Genomic DNA, 19,595 nt, shown 5'->3' on the forward strand with positions numbered 1-19,595 from the left:
TATTTCCTTTCTCCACCTGCCTCCGCCCCAGATTCTAATGCACAGTGGGGTTGTGGGTAAGGCAGAGGGTGACTGAGAATCCTGGCCGCAGCCAGACAAGCCTAAAGGCCTGCCTTGCTTTGCAGCTGCAACTTTCATCTGGTCCTCCAGCATCAATACCTAGAGACCAGGTGCTGGGACTTGGGTTCACCTTCCTGAGCCTCAGTCATTTGCAAAACAGGCTGAGACTGTCCCTACCTAACAGGTTAATTGTGAGGATAACTGAGAAATTATACGCAAAGCACCTAAGCCAGGACCAGACATAAGGAGTGGCTATGTCTACACACACAGGTGTGGGCGTACACAGGCACACACACACACTGTATACAGTACCTTGAACTTCGAGCATTTCACAATAGTAAGATACAACTGTTCCCATTTCATAAATTTAATGACAACAAATTTTAATACATTGAATTTACAAATAAAAGGAATGACTGGTATTCTTTTTTTAGACTAACGGAATGTTCCTTTTTTTTTTTTCCGAAGCCACACAAGTATATCTGCCTTTAATGAGACAGTTGTGCCTACCTGTCAGGTCTAAATAATCGGGCTGCCAAAAAAAGAGCTACAGTGACTCAAATACAGATATATTGCGGTATCCCTGGGGAGCTTAGTGAAACTACAAGATTTCAAGGAATAGTGTGAAAGACACTTCCTGATGCTATGCTGTGCAGCACAGCCTCAGAGATGACTCTCCAGCCAATATTACCAACCCAGAGCTCAAGAGAGATGCCCAGGGCCTTTCAGACATGGGCACTAGTTCAGGTCCTTGGACAGGTCACCTAAGTTCATCTAGCCTTCAGTTCCCCTGTACAGGGACAGAGCTGAGCGAGGCAAACTCAGAACCTGTTCCCAGCTCTGAGCATTTATAATTATACATCTCCTTCCCTACTGAAGACAGTTCTGCTGTATGCCAGCCAGGACAGATCCTGCTCAGAGAGAAGCGTTTTACTCATCTCTAATTCCTGTTAACCCTTCCCCCTCCTCACATTCTCTCTGGGTACCATTTATGTCTGGCGCGCCTTCTTCTGCTTGCTCTGGAACCAGAACACTGGTTTTCTGCAGCCTATCATTCCTCATATACCTGAGGAGCTCTGACCCTCTCTGCAGTTTCCCTTTCCCCAGGATTTGAGAATATGACCACTCATTACCTCCACTGGGAAGATGCCAGACCCAGGAAGACTGACAGCAGCCTCATTTCCTCCTTGTGGCCATCTCTTTATCTGTCTCTTAACCTGGGGATGCTTCTAAGGGACAGCCTCCAAAGCCAAAAGACTGGAGGTACCTACCTTCACCTTCAGGGCTCCTAAGCAAGTCCTTCTAAAAAAGGTAAAGGATGGACTCTGTAGTGGCTACAAACAAAATTCATCTGGAGATCCCTAAGGAGACAGACATCAGGGTTCCTAGCAGGAGTTACAAGCAAAAATCAATCTCCCCTGAAAACCAATTAGGATGAGCACGCAGGATTTTCACATTGGCAGTTGAGCTGCTCGAAGCAGCCTGCTTTGGAAACATCAGGAAGAATGTTCCTACAGGCTGGGCCCCTTGCCCCAGCTCCTTCCTCTGCCAACAGCCAGCACCTTAGAAAGAGCTCCCCCAAGACGAGTGCCCCTAGGTGCCCTGGCACAGATGTGCACAGGGCAGTTTGAACACTCCCCATGGGCTGCATACCTGGCTTAGGAGCTGGTGGAAAGGATGTGCTGACCAGAAGCCAGGTGCCAGCATCACCTCCAAGAGGGAATGAATGGTTACTGAGGACCTACAGCATGCAAAGCACTGAGCAAGGCACTTTGAGTATATTTATACTCTGTCCTCGCAACAACCCTGTAAAGTAGATGTTACTGTCCCATTTTACAGATGGAGAAACTAATGCCCAGGCCACACAAATTTGTTTGTTTGGATGTTTCTTCCATTCACTACCTCCCTCTTATGACAGTTCAGACTATGGTTGGAAGAACTGGAACTCTATCTGCTGAGACTATTTTATGGACTAAGGGAATAGGTTACTTTCTTATCTACCTATAAACCAGAGATTAAAGACAAAGGCCATAGGGATTTCTGTGTTGCTGTGAACTCTTCAAAGAAGTATGTGGATCATTCTAATAGGATCCCCCACTACACATAGAATTTGTACACCACCTTCAAAGCAGTATTTTCCCAACAAAGGCTCCAGGCAGGCAATCCCTGTCCTCCCTTCAGGAAAGTGGCCCCTAGTGATCTTCTTGGATGGCACCAAAAGACTCCTGCTAGAGTGTCACGGCCACAGAGCAGAAAGAACAAAGCCTGTAGGCACTCTCTTAGCCCACTGCTGCGGAAAGGCAGCTCACGAAGGCTCTGGGCCGTGTGCCTGCAGGCCAGAAAGAAGGTGGGACGGGCAGGGGTGGTTGGGAGAAGATGAAGACAGAAAAGAGAGGTAGGAGTGTGCTGGTGTCTATCTGAGAGAATGCCAAGGGCCTGATAAGGGTGACAAAACTCAGCAAGCCCTCTTAGAAGCTGTTTCCCTGTCCAGTCATTACTCAGGCTACCCCGGCCAGCGGAGCTAGGGCAGGCATGGAGCTAAGGCAGGCATTCGGGCAGGCTGCAGCATGCTCACCGGAATATCACTAGGATGATTTGCACCAGGCCATGCGCCCCTGCACAACCCTCCTCTCCTCCACCTCCAGCAAGGCTCCAACAGGCAGGACCTTGGCTTCTCAGCAGAAATAAGCAAGAAAGTCCGTGTTTGCCTACTTCAGGCTCCTTAAACTCAACAGCTATTCGCCAGGGGAAGTTCAAGTCACCACTGTTAGTTGATTTCTCCATGTCCCTTCTCTGGGCCTTGAAAAATCTCTTTGGCTGCCAAAACTGTGGCAGTCCATCCACCCACAGCAAAGTCAGAATCTGCTTGTTTTGCAAAAGAGAGCCAAAGAAAAGGCACATGGGGGATACCGGATGGGGGAGGCACCAGTTCCAGTAGGAATCTTCGTATCTTTCCTCCCATGTGAAGAAGACCACAGACTGGGCTCTTAATTTGGCCTTAACCTCAGTTATTTGTCAAAGAGTTATTTGTCAAAGCAACGTGACTTACCAGCTCTGGGAAGAAAGCAACCTGCAGTTGAAGAGTAAATGCCCAGTCCGCCCAGCCCAGCCGATCCTAAAACCCCAACATTTCTCATTCCTCATCTACTCCCAATTGTTTCTCCTCTACATTCTCGGCACCCAAGCCAAGCCATCAGCACCTTTCTGGATGAGGAGAATACCTCAGGAGAGGGGGGGGGGGGGCCTCCTCCCCCCATCTTCACCTCCCCTACACACACCCCCCACACAGCCCACAGAAGGGGCTGGAGGGCAGGATGCCTCCCCACTGGGCAGCCTCATCTAGTAATCTGCACCAGTTTCCAGGGCAGCCACAACAAAGGGGAGCCTCAAGAGGCAGACAAAGACAAAACCCTAGGTCTCCCAACAAAAGGTGAAGGGGGCAGTGGGAGATCCAGCCCAGAATAATGGGCCTTTCCAGCATTCTCAGCTAGATCCAGGCCCTCAAATGGAGCACAACAGGGGGAGGGGCCTGCCCTCCCTGCTTGCTGGAGGCCAGCTCCCGGGACTCACATCCTCCCAGCCAAAGGCTGGCCCAGGACTGCCACCTAGAGGGTCCAACACGCAGTACAGGAAGATGCTCCAGGACAACAGGGCCTCAGACTTCGTTCAGAAAGCACAGTGGTTTTCTGGCTGGGCAATAACCAAAATCATTACCACACAGGTCCCGGGGACCAGTCACAGGAAGAAAAGCGGGAAGGAGTCAGCTGATTCCTTCCCACCATTCCTAAACCTGGACAAGCAGCACCTGCCCCAGAGTCTTCCCCCAGCGAGCACAAATAATGCAATGGGCAAGTACAAAGCAGCATGCGAAGCCCCTGGCCCCAAAACATAGGATCGGAGCTCTGACCTTTAACCCTAACATTCTGGTCCAAAACCTGATGTACAGTCCTTAGAACAGAAAATCCTTTACACGGGGATCAAATGAGCGAGTCGGGCAGAGTAAGGAGCCTTGGTGGGGGAAAGCCTATGTAGCCCCTTCAACTGTGAACAACCATGAGGATATTTACTGAGGCCTACTATGTGTCAAGCACTACACACATTATCGCAAGAAGTCCTCATGGCAATCTTGGAAACCGGCAAACGGCCATCCCCGTTTAACAGAAGGGACAACTGAGATGTGAAGGGACTTACCGAAGGAGCACAGCTCGAGCAAGATTTGATCCCAGCCCTTGAGGCCAGGCTATGCCAATGCCTCAAATTCCAGCTCCTGGACATAACAAAAAACTCTCTACCTTAAAATTATAAAAACCCAGGTCTGTTCTGAACAGAGGGTTCCGCAGAGACAAGAATCAAGTTAGGCAACGCAGGCAAATTCCTCTTAGGGAGAAAAACCAACTATGTTCAAAGTGCTATCAGAGACCAAGAGGAAAACACCAGGCCCCAGAGACCGGTCAGGCTGCACAAAAGATAAAACACACATTCCCTTTCTCCAGTCCTGGTGGTGACTCTAGGGAAAACCTGCAGGCAAGATAAGTAAGAATGCCCTCCTCCACACAGTCTCTCTCCCATGCTTCCAGAGCCTCTGGAGGTCAAGAGGGTCGTACTGGGGTCAGCACAAAGCACCAACCGCCTGCCCTCTGTCAGATGCATTTTCCCAGGGAGGAGGTCAACGCTAAGCCCCTGACAGTGCCCCCAGTCCCTGGAGGAATTGCACAGATTCTTCATCAGCCTGGGAGAACTGCCTGCCCACCTGTTAGAAGAGCGTTTTGTTTATGGTGACAGATGGGGCAGTGCTAATGGGTTGCCTTTAACTGAAACGCAGGAAGTTGCAAAGGGAATTAGCAGGGTGGGTCTGCTCATTCAGGAGGGGGTTTGGTAGGAAGCTGGGGAAACTGACCCAGGACCTCACACTCCAGAGGCGGCAATGTTCAACAGGGCCAGACCCTCCCGTGAGCCAGTGGCCAGGCCAGCTTGGACCACCAGTCCAACTCTTCCTCCTGATACAACTTCCAGGAGGGCATCAGTCTCCAATCCTGGAGGACTTCTCTCTCATTCCATCAGATTTTCTGGAAAACAACGTCCCTCTGTGAGGTCTGGCCAGGGCCCAACTGTGGACAGATGGGCAGGGAAGAGCCATGTGCCTTGCCACATTCAGCATCCTGATAGGTCATCTTCAAAACAACAGAGACATCTATCTGAGATGTCAGTGAAAGGCCTCAAGGTCAGCTGCCTGGAAGGCCTGTTGACCACTAGGAAGGAAAAGTCAAAAACAACTCAACTCTACAGGAACATGCCCCTTTGCTACTCAGAACTACCTTCATGAATGGGTAGAGCCAACAGCATAGTATCTTCTCTAGGGCCCTTTACTGCTAAATGTATAGAACTGAGCAGTTATCACAATAGCAAAAATAGTTTATAAATGACTGAAGCACATGTTTAGGAAGAAGACAAGCTCTGTTCTGGACATTCTTAGTTGGAGGTCCATAAAGGCATCGGGAGAGACGTGTCCAAGCAGCACCTAGAAATGCAAAGCCCTGAACGGAGCTCCGGCCAAAGGTAGATGTTGGGGGAGTCTCTGGGCGAGAACAAGGAGGCAGACAATAGTGGCAAGTTTCCACCTATCCCTAACACACATTCTTCCTTTTCTCCATGTAATAGTGTTTCGCCAGGGCACCCAACTAGACTACATTTCTTAAGCAACCTATAGTTAGGTGTGGCCATGTGACTGACTGTCTTCTGGCAATAAGCTATGGCCAGAAGTGGTGTCGAGGTCTTGCCCTTAAATGACTGAGTAGGTGTGAGCCCACTTGGCCTCTTCCCTTTCACACAGGCTGGAAAACAAGAGAACTGAAGCAACCACCTTGAACCCATAGGTGCTGAAGCTGGCAAGGCCCTACCTGCCCTGAACTACCCACCCACCTCTAGACTGTTACATGAAAGAGGAATAGCTATATCGGGGGGCCTCTTGGTTATACCAGCTCAGTCTCTGCCCTAACTGATAGGACCATGTGTGGACTGCACATCCATTTGAGTAGGTAGAGGCCAGAAGAGCAGAGATGGTTCATTCCCCTAGGTATCCCCTTGTCAGCAAAGAGCATCCGGCTCCAGCCAGAAGTCCCCAAATCATGCGCAACACTTCCTTCCTCCTCATCCCACATACCCACACTTGTCCATTCTTCCTCTGTGCAATCCTCCCCACCCACTTGGTCACTGTTCTTTGTCTGGGTCACTGTGACACCTCACCAGGACTCCTGCGTGGCTTCCTGTTGACCTCCCGTCTCTGCTCTCGTCCACTCTAAGCTACCCTGTCCAGAAAACCTTTGTGAAAACCTTTCACAGGCTCCTTCCTGCATCTGAACCAAACCTCCCCCATGCCTAAAAGTTCCTCTAACTCACTGAGCTCCCTCCTTCCTGTGACCATGCTCTTCCTTCTGACCGCAGGGTCGTCCTCCCAGTTCTTTGTTTAATTCCACTCTTCCTCTAGGTCTTAGCTCACATCTGTTCTTCAGAGAAGCCTTTACTAACCTTCATCTAAATTAAGTCCCTACTCTTTCTTTCTCTCTCTCTCTCTCTCTCTCTCTCTCTCTCTCTCTCTCTCTCTCAATACTTTGTTCTTTAATAGCATTCTACTTATCTCAGTTTATAATTCAATGAATATTTATTTGCTTAATGTCTGTCTTTCCAACTGGGCCAGGACATGTCATTTCTGTGTACCAGTGATTGTGCCCCTTGGTAAACATGTGTTAAATGGCTAAAGCATGCAGAAAGGGAGGTGCAGAGGTTGACAAAAGTGGAAGTTTAAAGACATGGTAGCCCCTTAGGGTCAAATACCCCATGGAGGAAACGTGAAGAAGGAAAATTGGAAACAAGAAGGTGGTGGTTTCTGGAAACAAAGTATTAATGGAAGCGAAGGCCAAATAGTAATAAGTTTGAGAAGTGAAATTATGATATCACCATTATGGTGTCAAAACACTACAATAAAGGAAAGACCCAATTTGCAACTAGAGAAGCTGCTGGAAAATGTGCACTGGTTTCAGACAGGGAGGAACTGAGTGTAGGAGGGGATGTAAAGAGGGCAAGCTCCAAGAGCCCAGGAAGGGCTAGAGCCACACCGGCAGCAGATAAGGCACCTCTAGAGAAGATGGAGAAGAGAGGGTGGAGGCAAGCCGAGTTGGAGCTGAACAAGACGGTGTAGAGACAGTGTAGATAGATGCAGTGAGTAATGAATGCCACAGAAGCTGGCTGAAGAGGAATGACAGGAGGGCTGAGCCAGAAGCAGGGAAGTCAGAACCCATGACCCTTCAGCCTAGTGTGTAACTTCCTCCTTTGCCCCTCAGGAGCCTAGGCCCAGGTGCAGAGAAAGCAAACGGTAGGGTTTACCCATGGCTGAAATCTGACAAAGTGGGAGTGGAGGAAGGACACGAGAAGGAAGGGATGGGGGAAAGGGAAGAGGGTGCCGGCTATAACTAGCTGTCAGTACAGTTCCTGCAGGGCAGGCAGGGGCGAGAGGCCAGGGGATACAAAGAGAGTGAAGATAAGGGTTCAGGGGGAGGGAGGAGAAGAGTTTTAAAAAGAGGCTTCTGAACAGAAACAGAGCAGCCACCATACTAGAGGGAAGATAGAAATATAATCAGCTTTAGGCTTCACGAAGAAAATGTTTATGATTTTCGTTGAGGACCTACTACAGTGCAGACATTTTCCTAGCTGTTTTACTGTATGATTTAAAAGCCATACTAAACCTGTGGCCTGTGTGCATTTTTACTTCTCGTTTACGGCTGGGAAACTGCAGCTGCACGAAGATATCAGTGGCCAACACAAGCCTCTCTACAACACCTACAGGACCATCCTCGACCATATTAAGGCCCAAATATCCTAAGTCATTGCTCTCCTGGGTCTTAGACTCCCATCAGAAAAACAGGCAGCTCTTGAGGAGAAATAAGGAGATGAGATAAAGGGGAAGAAAGGAAACGGCCCCAAAGCGTCAAACGTCTCAGAAGAGAAGCCAGTGGTCCCAGACGCCCTACGCAGTCAAAAGGGGCTTCCCCTTGGGCTGAGACACTCAGGGAGAGGCAAACAGGACTGAGGTGAAGACTCTCCTGGGCCCCCGGGGCCACCTTGAGACCCCACAGACTCCCCCTTGGCCCCAGGTCCTCCTGTCAGAGCCAGCAGAGCCCTGCTCACACAGCAACGGTTTAAATAAGAAATCCTGAGGCGGCAAAACCCACTGCTCAGGAGCCAAGATTAAGGAAGCATTGCAGAGACTCAAGAAGGGGAAAAGAAATTTAAAACAGGAAGAAAGGAAACCTGCCACATACCCAGCTTCCTAGAGTTAACAGTCTTACTCATTTCGCCTCAAAAACCTCTCCAGAAGAGGTTAAGCACACAATAGGCTATCAAAAGCGCCAGGCGGCACGGCTGCTTGAAATTCCACACGTGTTCCCTGGCTATGTATTTCTATTAATGTCCAGTGTGTGTCAGCATGAAGATAAGGTGCCGACATCATGTCCGACTAGTCAACTAGAGAATGGGCCCCATGCTCCACATTGTCTGACACTCGGGGACCCCGCGAACAGAGGCTCTTCTGCAGAGCCTGCCCTGCGCTCACTGGCACACCTACTGCGGTGGCCAGCAAGGGTGGAGGTGCAGAGGAGAAGGAGTGGGAGGCACGGAGGGCAGAGGGCTGGGGCTGGGGGAAGTCCAGGTAGGGCTGTGTGTTGGGAAAGGGTACGAGAGAGGGCAGTCAGCATAGTAACAGGAGAGTGGGTGACTCACTGCCCTGCAGCTGGGGCTAATGTGGGGGTGGAAGTGGAGGTGGAGGTGGGTAGGGGGGAGCCACAGAGCTCCAGAGAACCTTTCCCTCGCTCCCTGGAGACTCCGTCCCAGTGGCTCCTCCCAGTGGCATCAGAGCTCTGCTGCTCAGGTTTGAATCACACAATGGCCTTGTACACAGAGCTGCTCTGCTGGGCTCTCCTCCTTGGCTGCTCCCGCACCCCAACCCGGTCCCAGCAAATAGCAAAGCATCAGAATCCTGCAGAGAAATCCTGCTGGACCCAGCAAGGCAAGGTGCGAGGAAGTGCTGCCAAGAGTTGGGGTGCCCTGGCTCCACTAGAATGTGTGCAAGTGGGCTCTCCCCTGAGCCTCACAAAAACACTCCAATCTGGGCTTCGAGGAGAAAACAAACCAGGACCGTGCAGGCACCAGGGCAGCAGCACCCCTTCTCCCAGCTGACATGAATGAGCCTTGGGAGCAGGAGATCATGCCCAGTGGGAGCTGGGTGATCTGCTTCAGGATAAAGAAGCACAAGGCAGAGAGGGATGTGCCGCACCTGCTGCTAATAATGACACCAGCTCAGGTGAAGGAAGCCGGACTCATTCCTGCCCTCCGCATCTTGTCCCTTCTCCGCCGTGGTAAAAACAAAAACAAAAACAACAGCCCCTCTTCTATATTTTGGACATGGATTAGTCACCTGTTCAGCTTCACTTCCCCTGCATTTGGGGTGGGTTGGCACAATGCAAAGAAAATAACGAACTGGCAGTCTTCCACGTGCCGTACAGCACGCTGGAATTTCTGCTTACATCATGTCTAGATGCTTGCCATTTGACACGTGAGGACACTGAGGCCCCCAGAAGTTAAGTAACATGGCCAGTGTCACAGAGATGGTACTTGGTGAATTTCCTTCCACGCTGCCATGCTACAGAAGGTGCAGCTCACCACCTGACCAGCCTCCAGCCCCGTCTTCATTAAGAACATAACCCTAATTGTTTCGGGGCAGGGGCGGTCAAGTGCCCAGCTGAAATTACTCACTATCCTCTCTCAGCCAGAGGTGACCCTGTGACACAGTTCTGATAATGAGAGTCCCTGGGAAAGGTGTCCCTCCCACAGAAAGCAACAAAACTTGACTAGGAAAAGGCTTTTGGACCTTCCTTCTTCCAGACTAGAAAACTGCCATGCTGCCTGGAGGCACAGGAGCCATCCTGCAGCCCCGAGAAGAGCCGCATTAAGGATGTCTGGTCACAAGGAAAGGAGGACGACAATGGACCCCTCCTGATGGGCCGAGCTCCCATACTGGGGCTATCTGCCCCAGATTTCTGTTTTCCGATGATGAACAACCCCCACTGTTTCAGCCACACCCACCTGGGCTGCCATTACAGCCCAAACTGCTTCTGATTGGCACACATTTTGCTCTGAGAGGAATCATCTTGGCACCCAGACAGGGGAGATGGGGACCTAGCTCAGATCTTGAGTGGACACACAAGCAAAAGGAAAAAATTTGAAATTTTTCTCCTGTCCCACTTATGAGTGTTTGCCAGACAAATAATCCCTTTTCAATTCTTTACTGTGCTGATAGCCAACAATGGCATCTACCCAAGAGGGCAAACACAGTCTGCTTAACTGACAAATCTAAAACATTTTTTCACCAAAAAAAAAAAAATTAAAAGGCAGAATGATAGTTCCCCAAAGACTATGTGAACAGACCACACAAATAGACTTAAAATAAACCATGACCCTCCCCTCTGCCCAGTCCTGCTAACATCCTAGAGGCACATGGGAGAAGGCAGGCACCAGCCTAATTTCACTCAAGCAGGACAGAAAAGGAGAACAGACTGTTGCCAAGGTCATTTGGGCTGGAGGATCAGCCCCACTTGATCCACGGGCATGAAGAGAGTGGCAGGGTGGTGAGCAATACTATCCCAAAGAGGAGGAATGGAATGGGTGCAAAGCAGGCACAAAGCAGGCACTGCCTCGGATGGCCTGCATCTTCTCCGAGGCCAGGACAGCCAGCACACACCTTCTGACTCCAGCTATGAGGATGGCCCCAGTTCTGAGTTGGGTTTCCCTGCAATGTTAGGCTAATACACAGCTGCACAAGAGCTACTCAAAACACAAAAGCCCCAAACTCTCAGTAGGTCAGTCAGTGCCACCTGCTGCTTGGATGCCTCTGGCAGCTGGCTCAGGTCACCCCTTCTGCTGGTGGGTGTCTGCAAGGCAGTCTGCAGCTCAGATCCCTTGGAACCCGTCAGGCACATGAGGTCAAGGAGCCTGGCTGAGGTCAGCAGCTGAGTCCTTAGAGGCTTAAGAGAAAAAGCTTCTTTCACAGTTCTCTCCAGTTCCCAGCCCTAGCTGTCAGCCTCTTTAGCTCATGCCTGGTGCTAACAGACATTTTGGTAGAAATGCGATCTGCTAATTAGAAGCAATGACGCCAGGAATGGAACCGCAATCATCCATTTGCCTAACAAAGTTAGCAGCTAATGAGGATTTCTAGCTTCTGTCAGCACACAGCAGAGGTCACCTGAGCTAGCATCAGAGGGGAAATCGAAAGGCATCTGCAGATCTGTGAGGTGGCAAAGGGAAGGAGGCTGCACAGATCCTAATCAGCCCAGGCTGTGAACCTTCTCGGAATTCCGGCTTGACCAAAAGAGTACTCAGGAATGCCCAGCCAGTGTTGTGCAGTGGTTTAGTGTCAACATGTGAACCAGGAGGTCACGGTTCAGTTCCCAGTCAGGGCACATGCCCAAGTTGCAGGCTCAATCCCCCCAATCAATGATTCTCTCTCTCATCATTGATGTTTCTACCTCTCTCTCCCTCTCTTTTCCTCTCCAAAATCAATTTTACACACACACACATATATACACACACTAGTGTGTGTGTGTATATATTTCTTTTTTCTTTAAGAGTACTTAAGCACATCTAGCACTATGCCCAAAGTGTTGTGATCTCCCTTCCCACCTCAGGTCCATTCTGGAACAGTCAGATTCTGAAATTCCTGCATTTTAATCTGAGAAGACCACGGAGCAATAGCTTTCTTTAACCAGTTAACTGCCACGATATTTTGAATTTAAATTTAAAAAGGTCCGCTGCTTGCATCTATAGGCGCTTATGGCAAACAAATGATTAAAGAGGAGTCTACAAGTTTTCCATTTTCTACTAGGATTTAAACAGCTGGAGACCACTATTCACCTTCTTTTTTTTTTTTTAATATATTTTATTGATTTCTTACAGAGAGGAAGGGAGAGGGATAGAGAGTAAGAAATATCAATGAGAGAGAAACATCGACCAGCTGCCTCCTGCACACCCCCTACTGGGGATGTGCCCACAACCAAGGTACATGCCCTTGACCGGAATCGAACCTAGGACCCCTGAGTCCGCAGGCCAAAGCTCTATCCACTGAGCCAAACCAGGTAGGGCCACTAGTCACCTTCTTTTTGCTCCACTGGAACCATCCAGGTGACCCTGTCCAGACGAACTCTGGGCCCCTCTCAAACCCATCCCTCTACTCATCCCCTCACCCTAGTCCTCCTCCTCCTCCTCATGACCACCTTCCTAATGGTGCACAAAACAGCTGACAGGCAGCACTTTTTCACCCCAAGGACATCATCACCAGGTATGAAAAAAAACAAGAACTTAGCAGGCTTTTCAGGAACAACGCAGGAGTACAACCCTCAGTTCTGTTGGGCCCACCTGGGGCCACATCCCCGTGACCAGAGAAGCAACTAGGCCACAGCAGCCCTCTTGTGCTCTGGCTGGCTCAGAGGTCCTACATGCCTTGTGAAGGCTCTTTCTGTTTCTGCCACATGCCTCCAGCATTAGAGGGGCTGCTGCTGCAAGGAACAGAGAGTCTGGGCTCTCACACAAGCCAGGTTAGGCTGGGGGTCTGATGGGTACCAACCTGGCCTCCCCCAATTCCCATGGCAATCACCACCTGGCCTCTAGCAACATTTTCTTATGCCCAGTCCTCTAAAATGCTGAGTCTAGCTTACCCAGGCCTCTCCCAGAGCATGGTACCAGCAGACAGTTGATTCTCTTCCCTAGCTATCCTCAGCAAAGAAAAGAGCTCCTGTTCTCCTTTGAGGGTGAGAAGTCTGCCAAAGGCATCCAGGTGGTCAGCAAGCTGTGTCAGGGACAGGGCCATTGGTTACCTGGTGAACGTTTCAAATAGCAGAGTCCCTGCCCGGGGAGCCACAGCATCAGTGGGCACACTCCATATCCCTTAGTGATCCAGGCAGCAAAACGGGCCACGAGTCCCTCCCTCTGGTGTCCATAGCTCCCACTGTCAGCCCAGGAGCCAGCTCTGGGCCTGTTGTACCAGCAGCACAGAGGAGCTGTTAAAAACACAGATTCCAGGGTCAGGGTGAAGAACCTAATCCATTTGTTTCCAGAGTGAGATCCAATTGTATGTACTTCTACCAAATTTCCAAGTGATTCTGATGCATAGCCGGTTGAAAAGCTGGGCAGAGATGGACAAAGAGCAAAGTGAAGTAGGTAAGACAGCTGGCAGCAGGAAAGCCACCACAGCCTCATTCTACACCTATAATACACATCTGGGAAGCCCCTAGGCCTCTGCTCATAAAGAATGTGTTTCTGTGAGGCTCTGCCTCTCTTTTCAGACAACTGGTCAGAAGCCTACATGGCTGTTATGTTCTAAGAATCAGTTCACATCAACTCTGTGCCCTGGGTCCACAAGTGGAGGTGAAGAAGAGAAGAATAAATTATAACATTGCCGACAATGTGGAGCCCTGTCTACCCCCATTCCACGGGGAAGGAAACAATGTAGTAGAGCTAAAGGATCCCAGCAGCAGGCGTTTGACACTGTGCGCTGTCCGTCTCACTATCCCAGAACAGTATGTCCACTTCCTCGAGCACCTGGGTTACCTGCTTTCCTGGTCAATCCTCACAACCACCCACAAGGCAGGCACCACAATCCTGTCCTCACAAACTAAGAGCCATCCCTAGGCTTAGTGCCAGACTGAGTCTGTGCCTGGATGCCATATCTGGTTTTTATGCCCTCCCTCCTCACCAATTTGTAGAAACTATTTGAGAAATAAAATCGAAGTTCTTTTTCTGGTGTGTAATCGGCTAAAAATACGGTTGAACCAGTTTTCATGCAAGCTTATCTGTACTTTTCTTTTCTCCAAAACCAGACTATTTTAACTCTGACCTTAATAAAGAGGAACCCAGGAGGCCTCACTATGCTCCTTCCAACTAATTATCCACTCCTCTAAAATAATGAAATGTACACCCCATTGCATTGCTCTTTGAGCAAATGTGGCTGCAGGGGCATAGAGATGGTCAGCTGTGTGGTATGTCCCTTTAATACCTGGCTCTGAGAAACTCTACCTGCCATGTGGAAGGACTGACCCTATACATTAGTAGTCATATGAGCCTAAACATTCAGAAAGGGAGTGAGATAAGTCATATTACTGTGCCTTTTCATTTTCCTTGGGTAGTGAAGAGTGCTTCTAAGTGATGTCAATTAAAGGGGAGAGTGAAATAAATCTGGTATTGGTTATAAGAATCTTCTTTAACTATCTATACTAATAAAAGAGTAATATGCTAATTAGACTGGGAGACCTTCCGGACAAAGCCATGGTGGTGGGGCTGAGGCAGAAGCAGTTAGGGGTGATCAGGCTGGCGGGGGGGAGGGGGCAGTAGGGGGCAACCATGCCGGCAGGGGGGGGCAGTTGGGGACAACCAGGCCAGCGGGGTGGGGGGGCACTTGGGGGCGAGCAGGCCAGCAGGCGGGGGCAGTTGGGGGTGAGCAGGCTGGCAGGGGGGCAGTTGGTGGTGACCAGGCTGGTGGGGGGGGGGTGGCAGGTGGGGGAAAGAAGGCTGGCGGGTGGGGTAGTTGGGGGTGAGCAGGCTGGCAGGCAGAATGGTTAGGGGCGATCAGGCAGGCAGGCAGGCAGGTGAGCGGTTAGGAGCCAGCAGTCCCGGATTGCGAGAGGGATGTCCAACTGCCGGTTTAGGCCCAATCCCTCTGGTACTCACAAGGGGTCCCAGATTGGAGAGGGTGCAGGCGGGGCTGAGGGACACCCCTGTGCACGAATTTCGTGCACCAAGCCACTAGTATTATTTAAAAGACTTCAATGTGAGGCAGAACTGAATGAGCACCCTCCATGCACACCCCCGTGTAGCAGATGCACAGGGCCTGCTGACACCTGAGAGTCAGACAGGAGATGGAGAGAAGCCCCTTGGTTGTCCAGGACCTACACCAAGCACCATGCAGGTACTGTCTGTAGCGGCAGCAGGTACAAGGAAGCACTCTGAGACAGATAAGCAATGTCTCCAAAAAGTCTGCTTGGAAAGCAGGAGAGCACAGCTTAACCCTGCAGTGATCAGATTCACAGCCTGCTAAACAGAAGGTTTTGGTTCTACCCTAAAAGTGTCTGAAGCCAAAGCAACTACAAAGCCCTCACCTTGCTCAACTACAGCCTAGCTTTACTCATCTACCCACACTAATAGCCTGTCAAAAGAAGAAGAGTGGCATTTCTGGGCATAAACACTATTTACTGCAGTCTCTACTGTTCTGCACATGATGTCCAGTGCAAATCAAAAATTACAAGGCACATAAGGCTACAGGAAAATAGGACCCATTATCAAGAGAGAAAACAGTCTATTGAACGAAACCCAGAGATGACCCAGATGTTGGAATTACCAGGTAGAGATTTTAGAATAACTATAATAAATATGGAAAAAGTGGATAACATATGTAAATAATAGGGAATTTCAGCAGAAAAATGGAAACCATAAAAAAATGCTTAATGCTGCACATTGTTAGAGCTTGGAGTTGCGGCCCCTGGTGGCCCATTGACTCGCAAGTGTAGGTAGTGTGCTGCATGAGAGGCAAGACTTGGCAAACACCACAAGGGTCTCTGGCCCAATGAGTGGAGTTTGATAGTAATTCTTGCTACAAGTGAAAAAAAAAAATGCTTAATGCAAAAAGAATCAGTTAAAGTGGAAATTCATGACTCTTTGCAAAGAGCCCACCAGGCTGTCTCCAGAGAAAAAAAAAATCCTCATTTTACAGATCAGAAGACTGAAACTGACAGGTACCACCATGCCATGAAGCTTCTCACAGTAATGAAAACCACTGAGGAACTGAGAAAACTATCAGTGCCGCTGCCCCACCCCCACCCCCCAGCTCCTTGAAGCATCTATTTCGTCAGAAACCTAAAAAATTAAAATCTCCAGAACTGCACTGCCCAGTCTAGGGGTCAGCAAACTACAACCCACCAGCAGGATCCAATCTACAGCCTCTTTCAGTATGGCCTCTGAGCTAAGAATGGTTTTTACATTTCTTTAGAACTATAGAAACAACAACAAAGAACACATGACAGAGACCATATGTGGCTTATAAAACCTGAAATATTTACTACCTGGCTCTCTACAGAGAAAGTGTGTCAATCCTGATCTAATCTAGAAAAAAACAACAACTCAGCAAGACTTAAGGAAACAAAGAAAGGGCTATTGATATCATGCTCTCTTTTTTTCCAGATTATGCCTTTTACCAGCCCTCTACCAGCTGACAAGTAGATCTCCATAGGGATTCAAGATCTATCTGTGGCTCAAACTGGAGGAAGCTTATGGACAAAGCCACCAAAGTCCCCAGACCTGAGTTACCAAAGTCCTACTCTCTGCCTGTTCCACACAAGTTAAATTTCTGATGAGTAGTCATATAAACTGCTCTCCTGACTCCAAGATATCATACTGAAAGGTGTTTCTTTGTTGTGCTTTGTTTGATTGTATGAAAAGGTCAGATCTATGAGTTGCTATCCATTCTAGGAAAGGCTAAAATGAGTACTTGCTTCCACCTACTAGTATTTGCAATGGGGTACTGCAATGAGGCCTCAAGGAGCTGACAAAGGACTCTATGCAAAGTCTCTGAATCAAAAGATACCTCCTCACATTCTCAGTCACTTGAGATCTGCCATTCCATAACCATCTGCTGTGCATTTACAATTTGCTGAGCATTACAAAGAAGATCAAAGTGATCTCACCTAGAGAGAGGGCACAGTTTCTATCCTCGAGGAGCCTATAATCTGAGGAACAAGACTTACAAAGATGTAGGAGGAGAGAATTAAGAATAAAAGGCTATAGCTGTAGTAAAACCAAAATAAATCTTTCATCTCACTCATGATTTCAAAAAACTGCAATTCAAAAACTCTTGAATCTGGTATTTTCTTAAAATTCTGGTTATAGACTTCATAGAGTTAAGGTAGCAGCTTCTCAGATGTCTGAACAATGAAAAGAATGCAATAGATAAAACTCCCTGCAAACTGGAAAGCAAAACAGGACAGCCACTTTTCCTGTGCAAGTCCTGATGGGCACATTCAGGTAGAGAAGCACTCAGTTACTGCCCTGTGTTCAGCATTCAGTAGAAGAGAGGCTCTCTGTTCTTGAGTCTCTTTTGAGGATGAAGAAAACCTTCCCCTAGAGATCCCTGTCACACTTGCAGAATTTCACTCCGGGCCCAGCCCTAAACTGACCTCTCCTATCTGCCATACCCACCACTCTCCTAGCCTCCAGCCAAATGCCTGGTCTTCTCCCAGCCACTGGCCTTTGCTCCTGCAGTATCCTTCATCTGCAACACCCTTTCTTACTCTTCTTCACTTGGCAAACTTCTCTTCAGTCTTTAAGATCTGCTCACAGGTCACCTCTTCTTACAAGACTTTCCCACCCCACCAGGAAGAGATTAGTGTTGCTGCCTCCTTCCCCCTCTGGATATTGCAACGCTCTATGGTCACTTCTGAGAACATGTAACTCTCCTAATGAATAGATCTTCTCAAAGAGAGGGACTGTAGCTTATTTTTCTGTAATAATTTTTTATTTTTCAATTACAGTTGACATGCAATATCATATTAGTTTCAGGTGTACAACATAGTGATTAGACATTATATAACTTACTAAGTGATCATCATGTCAATAAATATAGTACCCATCTGATACCATACACAGTTATTATAAGACTAGAGGCCCAGTGCACAAAATTCATGCACAGGTAGGGTCCCTAGGCCTGGCAGGCAATCAGGGCCAATCGGGGCCTTCTGGCTGCCAGCTGGGGCCTTTCTTTGTTCCACACCTCGCCATGGTAGTCAGCACACATCATAGCAAGCAAGCGAACTCCCAGTCTCCCAGTCGAACTCCCAAGGGGACATTTTGCATATTAGCCTTTTATCCTATATAATAAAGAGGTAATATGCAAATTGACCATCATGCCCTCGTGTAAAATTGCTGCCCCCATTTGGGCACAAGATGGCCACCACAAGATGGTCGACAGGGGAGGGCAGTTGTGGGCGATCGGGCCAGCAGAAAAGGGCAGTTGGGGGCAAGTGGGCCAGCAGGGGAGGGAAGCTGGGGGCAATTGGGCCAGCAGGAGAGGGAAGTTGGGGGCAACCTGGCCGGTAGGGGAGGGCAGTTGGGGGAAACCAGACCTGCAGAAGATGGCAGTTGGGAGTGACCAGGCCTGCAGGGGAGGGAGGGCAGTTGGGGGGGGACCAGCCCTGCAGGGGATGGCAGTTAGGGGCAACCAAGCCAGCAGGGGGGGGGGGGGCAGTTAGGAGTGACCAGGCCAGCAGGGGAGGGCAGTTGGGGGCGACCAAGCCAGCAGGGGAGCAGTTAGGCATCGATCAGGCTGGTAGGGGAGTGGTTAGGGGGTGATCAGGCTGGCAGGCAGAAGCAGTGAGGGGCAATCAAGCAGGCAGGCGAGCGATTGGGAGCCAGCAGTCCCAGATTGTGAGAGGGATGTCCAACTGCCCTCTTGGCAGTCAGACATCCCTTGGGGGGTCCCAGATTGGAGAGGGTGCAGGCTGGGCTGAGGGCCATCCCCCTCCCCCATGCATGAATTTCGTGCAACAGGTCTCTAATAGATAGATAGATAGATGATAGATGATAGATAGATAGATAGATAGATAGATAGATAGATAGATAGATAGATTATGGTAGACTATATTCCCTGTGCTGCACTTTATATCCCCATGACTATTCTGTAACTACCAATTTGTACTACTTAATCCCTTCACCATTTTCATCCATCCCCCAACCTTCCTCCCATTTAGCAACTGTCAAAATATTCTCTATATCTATTAGTCTGTTTCTGTTCTGCTTATTCATTTATTTTGTTTTATTAGGTACCACATATAAATAAAATCATATGGCATTTGTCTTCCTCTGTCTGACTTCACTCAACACAATAGCCTCTAGGTCCATCCATGTTGTTGCAGATGGCAAGATTTCATTCTTTTTTTTGGCTGAGTCATATTCCCTTGCATATACATATCACTTCTTTGTTACCCATCCATCTATTGGTTGCTTCTATATCTTGGCAATTGTAAATAATACTGTAATGACACTTAGGTTGCTTCTATATCTTGGCTGTTGTAAATAATACTGTAATGAACATATAAATATACTAGAGGCCTGGAGCAAGGACTCGTGCACCGGTGGGGTCCCTTGACCTGGCCTGTGGGGATTGGGCTGAAACTGGCTCTCTGACATCCTCTGAGGGATCCCGGATTGCGAGAGGGCAGTTCTCAGGTGATGCACCCCGGAATCGGGCTCCCTCCTCTCTGGTTCCAGGTGTGTCACCCAAGAACTGCAGCTCCCGTCACCGCAGCTCCTGTGTTGAGCATCTGCCCCCTGGTGGTCAGTGCGTGTCATAGCTGCTGGCCGGTCAGCTGGTTGCTTAGGCTTTTATATGTATAGCTGTCTTTTCAACTTAGTGTTTGAGTTTCTTTGCATAAATACCCAGAAGTGATTTT

General features: G+C 49.1%; 1 protein-coding gene and 1 non-coding gene across 3 annotated transcripts in view; one reads left to right on the forward strand and one right to left on the reverse strand.

Annotated features, from left to right (window-relative positions):
- Positions 1-19,595, reverse strand: part of CHCHD6 (coiled-coil-helix-coiled-coil-helix domain containing 6) — a 229,032-nt gene that overhangs the window by 180,603 nt on the left and 28,834 nt on the right. The gene's annotated exons all lie outside the window — the stretch shown is intronic.
- On the forward strand, positions 15,602-15,753 carry LOC118663867. The gene has a single exon (XR_004970171.1). It is a non-coding gene; the product is annotated as a small nucleolar RNA SNORA62/SNORA6 family (small nucleolar RNA).

Source organism: Myotis myotis, unplaced genomic scaffold, assembly GCF_014108235.1.
Source record: "Myotis myotis isolate mMyoMyo1 unplaced genomic scaffold, mMyoMyo1.p scaffold_m19_p_9, whole genome shotgun sequence".
NCBI lineage: Eukaryota > Metazoa > Chordata > Mammalia > Chiroptera > Vespertilionidae > Myotis > Myotis myotis.